Here is a 6,000-nt window from a genome sequence, read left to right as displayed (position 1 = left end):
GCCGTAGTTCCAGCAAAATGCGTTGTGGGGCTACTTGGTCTGCTGTGCTCTCAGAGTTCTTTCAGAGCACAAAAAGACTGCTGCCACCACTTCGCGCACTTTAGCGTGCGTTCCCAGGCAGCCTTAGAGCGTGTCGGGGATGCCCTCGACTCCATGTGTCACTATCTGCGGAGACCAGCTATGAAGTGACAAGAGGTTTTCGATCGTTTGGTGCCCTGTTTTGGCCGGTCGCAAGCCAGAGATTAGGTCGGAGCCAAAGGTTCACAAACAAAGTAAACTTTATACAGCAATGAGACGATATAGAGAATTTCGCAATCACTAGTACAAGCACAGAAATAGTGATTAACAAAAGAATGCAATTCATGCAATGTTACACTCGAGAGAGATTACAATACAAAATAAATATTGCGCCTAAAGTGCACTAAAACAAGAGAGAGGCAAACAAACAAAACACAGTTTGTTCACCGGGCACTGCGACCGTCCGACGACCAACGGTTCACGGCGGTGCCGTCCCGCAGGTCTGGCGCGCGCTGCGTCGTTCAATCGCGGCTGGGCGAGTGCTGTTATCCCGATAGTCGAGCGGGCCCGCTTCACTGAAGCTGAAACGGTGGTAAGGACTAGTCGACAGCGGTCAAATCCCTTCTTATATAGGCTGTCTCCACGTCTGTCTGTTCTTCGCGCCAAGGCAGGGGCGCACGTACCCCAGTATCGGCTGTGCAATCTCCTCCTCCTTGCACCAGGGGCGCGTTCCGAATAGTCAAAACCTGTGACGGCCTTCGAGTAGCTTCCAGGGCTTTCTGGGCTGGAGACGGCGCTGGCGCGGGAATGAAGAGGGGGAGGGCCTCTTAGCATACGTCGACTTCGAATAGAAATGTCTCCGACATTCCTGGAGATTCGACGTCACGGCTGACGCAATCCCCGGCGCCGTGTCCGCGAACGATGGCGGAAGGGGCAGCCGCAGACACAGACGCTGTCCGGGGTTTCCTCCTCCCCTGTTTTACGATGCGCGCTGTCGAGATGCGGCCACGCGGCGCAGTTGTTGCTTATTTTTAAAAAATGAGCCGAAATTTCCGACGACACGTGAAAACAAGATAGACAGGACACAGCGCTTGGTCCTGTCATTCTTGTCTTCACGTGTCGCTTTTTGTGCGCTATAAGTGTTGTGATGCGTGGTTCATGAGACGCGCGCGTTCATGAGCGCGCGTTCATGCGAAGGAGCAGACAAGTTTCCATGGGCGAACGCTGCGTTTATTCCCGCATGTTCGTCGGTGCGTGGCTGGCCGAGAATAACCCACCCGTAGGTTGCGGCGCAGGCCTTTTATTAGGTTATTGGCGCGCGTGCGCATTAGCGACATTGGCGATAGCCGGACACCACATCCCTCCCCTTTTATATTGGCTACTTTAACAAGCTAAACTCCAGCTTGATATCTGTTCGGTGGTCGACGGTCTTTGGTCGGGAACGCTTCTGTAACGCCGTCTGGAACGCTTGCGAAGCGGCAGGACCACTGGTGGTAAGGGCGGAGGATGTCACTGGATCGACGCTTGGTGGAAACGCCAGGAACTCGTCTCCCTCCTGGTTGGATGCCTCGCGGTCCGGATCCGTGGTCCGCGCGAGCAGCTGGTCCTTGTGACGACGGCAGGTGAAACTGCCGCTGGGTGTGGTAGCACGAACGGTAAAAGACAAAGGGCCGGACTGCCCCACAACAACACCAGGGAACCAGATTGGTCTGCCTCGATAACTGCGAGCCATCACTTGGTCACCGACTGCTATGTCACGATCACGACTTGGGCGAGCCACGGATTGCTTGAACTGATTATATGCAACCCTTCCTCCCACCGCTGGCTTGACAACATCGAGTCGATTTCGCAGCCGTCGTCCTAGTAGCAAGTTTGCTAGTGACTCACTTGTTGTCGCATGGGGCGAGTTGCGATAGGTAAGCAAAAACTTGTGAAGCCTCAGATGTAATGTGTCCGCTCCGCTAGACTTACGAAGAGCGTTTTTAAGTGTCTGAATAAAACGCCTTTGAGCTGGGATGATACGGTGCAGTAAGCACGTGACGACAGCCCAGTTCTTTTACAAAAAGCTTGAACTCTTCGGAAGTAAACTGCGGGCCGTTATCAGTGACCATGGTTTCTGGGAAACCAAACCGCGCAAACAGCTCTCTCAGTTTGTCAACTGTAGCGTCCGACGTAGTCGAGCGCATAACAAACACTTCCGGCCACTTGGAATGCGCGTCCACGACTACAAGAAACATTGCGTTCAAGAAGGGGCCAGCAAAATCTATATGTACACGATGCCATGGTGGTGTTGGCCAAGACCAAGGATGCAGGGGCGCTTTGCACGGCTCGGAACGCTGTTCTTGACAACTTACGCAGGCCTTGACACGATGCTCGAGGTCCGCCTCGATGGACGGCCACCACACGTAGCTGCGCGCCAGTTGCTTGCTGCGCAACTCGCTGACTCAAACTGGGTAGACCGCTGCAACACGGCGGCGAGGCAGATGTCGAGCCGCAACACGTGGCGCCTCTTCCGAGCCCTCATCAACCCAACACATACCTGCACAGAAACGCAGAAGCAACTACACAAAGCCATGCACTCATTCCAAGGAAATACAACGCAGTTGGCACAGGCGCTCGGGGATCGCTACCTGTGCACAACTCAGGACGCCCGCAGATCGGCCTACTCCTACGCTGGCAGAGAAAACTCGGAGTTGGATAAGCCTTTCCAGCTTCACGATCTGCGGGCGGGTCTGGCCAAAATGAAGAGGGGCACCACGCCGGGCCGGGACAAGGTCACCGTCAAACTTTTGGCGAACCTTCCTGATTCAGCGTACCAGTGCCTTCCAGAATACATCAGTGCGATACGGACGGGGGAAACCCCGCTCCCCATTGACTGGAAAACGGCCCTTGTCACCTTCATCCCGAAGGCCGGAAAACCGATCGACACGGACAACCTCCGCCCCATCTCTCTCACCTCGTGTGTGGGCAAATTGATGGAGACGATGGTGCGGGATCGGCTGTCCGAGTACCTCGAACAACACAACACCTTCGCGGACACCATGTTCGGATTTCGCCCACATAGATCCGCACAGGATGGCCTGCTCCAACTCGACCGCGAAATCTTGAACCCCATTACACACCCCAAAAACGACAAAATAGTCCTTGCGCTCGACCTGAAAGGAGCGTTCGATAACGTAACTCACGAGATCATACTCACACATTTGAGTCAAACTCACTGTGGCACCAATACCTTCAATTACGTTAAACAATTTCTCACGGACAGACTATCCTACATCAGAATACAGGACGAAGAGCACGGACCTTTCCTGCTCGGCACGAGGGGGACTCCACAAGGCGCGGTGGTGTCCCCTCTGCTATTCAACATTGCCATGATGCGCCTACCCGCCCTACTGGGTGCGGTCGAAGGGGTCCAGCACGCGCTGTACGCCGACGACATCACCATCTGGGCTACGCAAGGGCGCCTGGGGGATATGGAGACCAGCCTGCAAACGGCCGCCAGCATAGTGGACCGCTATGCTCGAGACTGTGGTCTGCAATGCTCCCCGCAGAAATCGGAATTCGTGCATTTGCGTCCCTCGCGCACATGCTCGACCCGAATCAACCTCTAGTTGCAAAGCGGTCCCATTCGCGAATCCAAGGAAATCAGAGCCCTCGGACTTTTCATACACAACCAGCGACGCTGCGACACAACACTCGCCAAGCTCCGGCAGGTGGGGGACCAGGTGGGCCGCATGGTCCGCCGGGTTTCCAACAAGCCCGGTGGGTTACGATGCAAAGACGCCTTGCGGCTGGCGAACGCATTCGTGACCAGTCGAATCTTGCATTCGACTCCCTATCTCCACCTGCGGAAACAGGAGGAGAATGCCCTCGAGGTCATCCTCCGCAAAATCATGAAACGAGCGCTGGACCTCCCGGTCTCTACCTCAACTAGCCGCCTTTTGGCACTGGGGATGGTTAACACTTTTAGGGAACTGCGGGAGGCCCACCTCAATAACCAATACACTCGTCTCACAAAGACAGGGTCGGGTCGCCGCCTTTTAGCCCGACTTCACATCCAGCACACTCAATTCACAGAGGAGAGATGCCGCCTTCCCGTACACTGGAGACGCGCCCTCCACGTGCGGCCTCTCCCCACCAATATGTCCAAAGAGGATCATATTGGCAGGCGCCTGGCGCGGGCGGAAGCCTTGGACCGCCATTTTCGGAGCAAACCAGGAGTCTTCTACGTGTACGCGTCCGGCCCGGACCCCAGGGGATGGTACACGGCCGCGGTTGTCCACGAGGGTAAAACAATAGGCGCCCTTACTTTCAAGGCCCAGTCAGCAATTCACGCAGAAGAGGTTGCCATCGCTTTGGCAGCCTCTCACACCTCCTCCAAATACGTAATCACCGACTCGCGATGGGCTTGCCGTAACGTCACGCAAGGGTGGGATACTCCCCTAGCTTATCGCATTTACCAAAATTGTAGCCGAGACTCGGATCCCGCGCACCGATCTCTCGTTTGGGCTCCAGGTCACAAAGGCGTCCACGGACATGAGGCAGCCGACGCCGCCGCCCGCGCGCTCTCTCTCCGGGCATTTCCCACGTGACCCGACGCCGACCAGGACACTGATTTCAATGCGATTTATACTTTTAAAGAAATATGAGAGTATTACAAATCCACGCACCAAACTCTTCCCACCCCGTGCAAAGGGCTGGGGAAGGTCAACGAGCGGGTACTCCTGCGCCTGCTCACCAACACGATGTTGTGCCCGGCAACTCTGCAACATTTCGATCCTCGATTCGACGGGCGGTGCTCACACTGTGGGGAGGTGTCTGACACTTACCACATGGTGTGTGCCTGCCAGCAGAACCCATCCCTACCCCCTATCCCAAACCCCACCCGAGAGGCCTGGGAGGCGACCCTGTCCGGTTGCTGCACCCTCGAGGCCCAAAGGGCCTTAACGCAGCGCGCCCGGGCTGCGGCAAACGCCAATGGGGTACCTGACTATGCATCCCACCTAGTGGTTGTAAGGGCGTGACCCTTCAAGTCACGACCCCCAACACCTCTCCCTATGATTTAATAAATGTTTTCACCACCACCACCACCCCACGATGCCTGGGTGCCCCTCGTGGAGTTCGTCCTGCAGCAAGTTGCGCAACTTTGCCGGCACGATCTCTCGCATCCCGAACATGATGCAGCCTTGGTGAACTGTGAGCTCGCTGCGTCTGTCAAAGAAAGGCTTCAAATCTTTTTCAGTCACAGACGCCGGCCACCCCACGTTTATGAAATCTATCACTCTACAAAGCAAGGGGTCCCGAGCTGTTGTCCGAGCAATGTCCAGCCTTGAAACTGGCATTGATTGCAACCGCAATGAATAAAAAGTTTCCTCTCTTTCTTGTGTTTCGTCTTTCACCACTGATAGCGGCAGGCGCGAACAGAAATCGGCTTCAGCGTTCTCGCTTGATTTTCTGAAGATAAGCGAATACCGGTACGCTGACAGCGTCACAGCCCAACGCTGCGAACGCGCTGCTGCGATAGTCGGAATACCGGTTTTTGGGCCCAAGATTGTTTGAAGTGGTTTATGGTCGGTGACTAATGTGAACGAACGACCGAAAATGTAGAAATGAAACTTCTTAACACCAAATATTATTGCAAGGGCCTCTTTCTCAAGCTGGCTGTATTTCTTCTCGGCTTCGGTCAAGGTACGCGACGCGAAAGCGATTGGCTTTGTGCTGCCATCATCCGAAACATGAGAAAGAACCGCGCCTAAACCATAGTGCGATGCGTCGCATGATAGCTGCGACGGTTTGCACGGGTCGTAGTGCGCCAAAATCGGAGGAGACGCTAGCAAGCTCTTTATCTTGATGAACGCTTCGTGGCAACGCTCATCCCAGCACCACGGGGCGTTTTTACGTAGCAGCCTGAAAAAATGGTTGTGCCACCGTTGCGAGGTTAGGAAAGAACTTGCCGTAGAGATTGACTACTCCCAGGAACGA

The sequence above is a fragment of the Amblyomma mixtum genome, chromosome 10 (assembly GCF_055824585.1).
Source record: "Amblyomma mixtum isolate Tamu chromosome 10, ASM5582458v1, whole genome shotgun sequence".
Lineage (NCBI taxonomy): Eukaryota > Metazoa > Arthropoda > Arachnida > Ixodida > Ixodidae > Amblyomma > Amblyomma mixtum.
Note: the sequence above shows the minus strand (reverse complement) of the source record.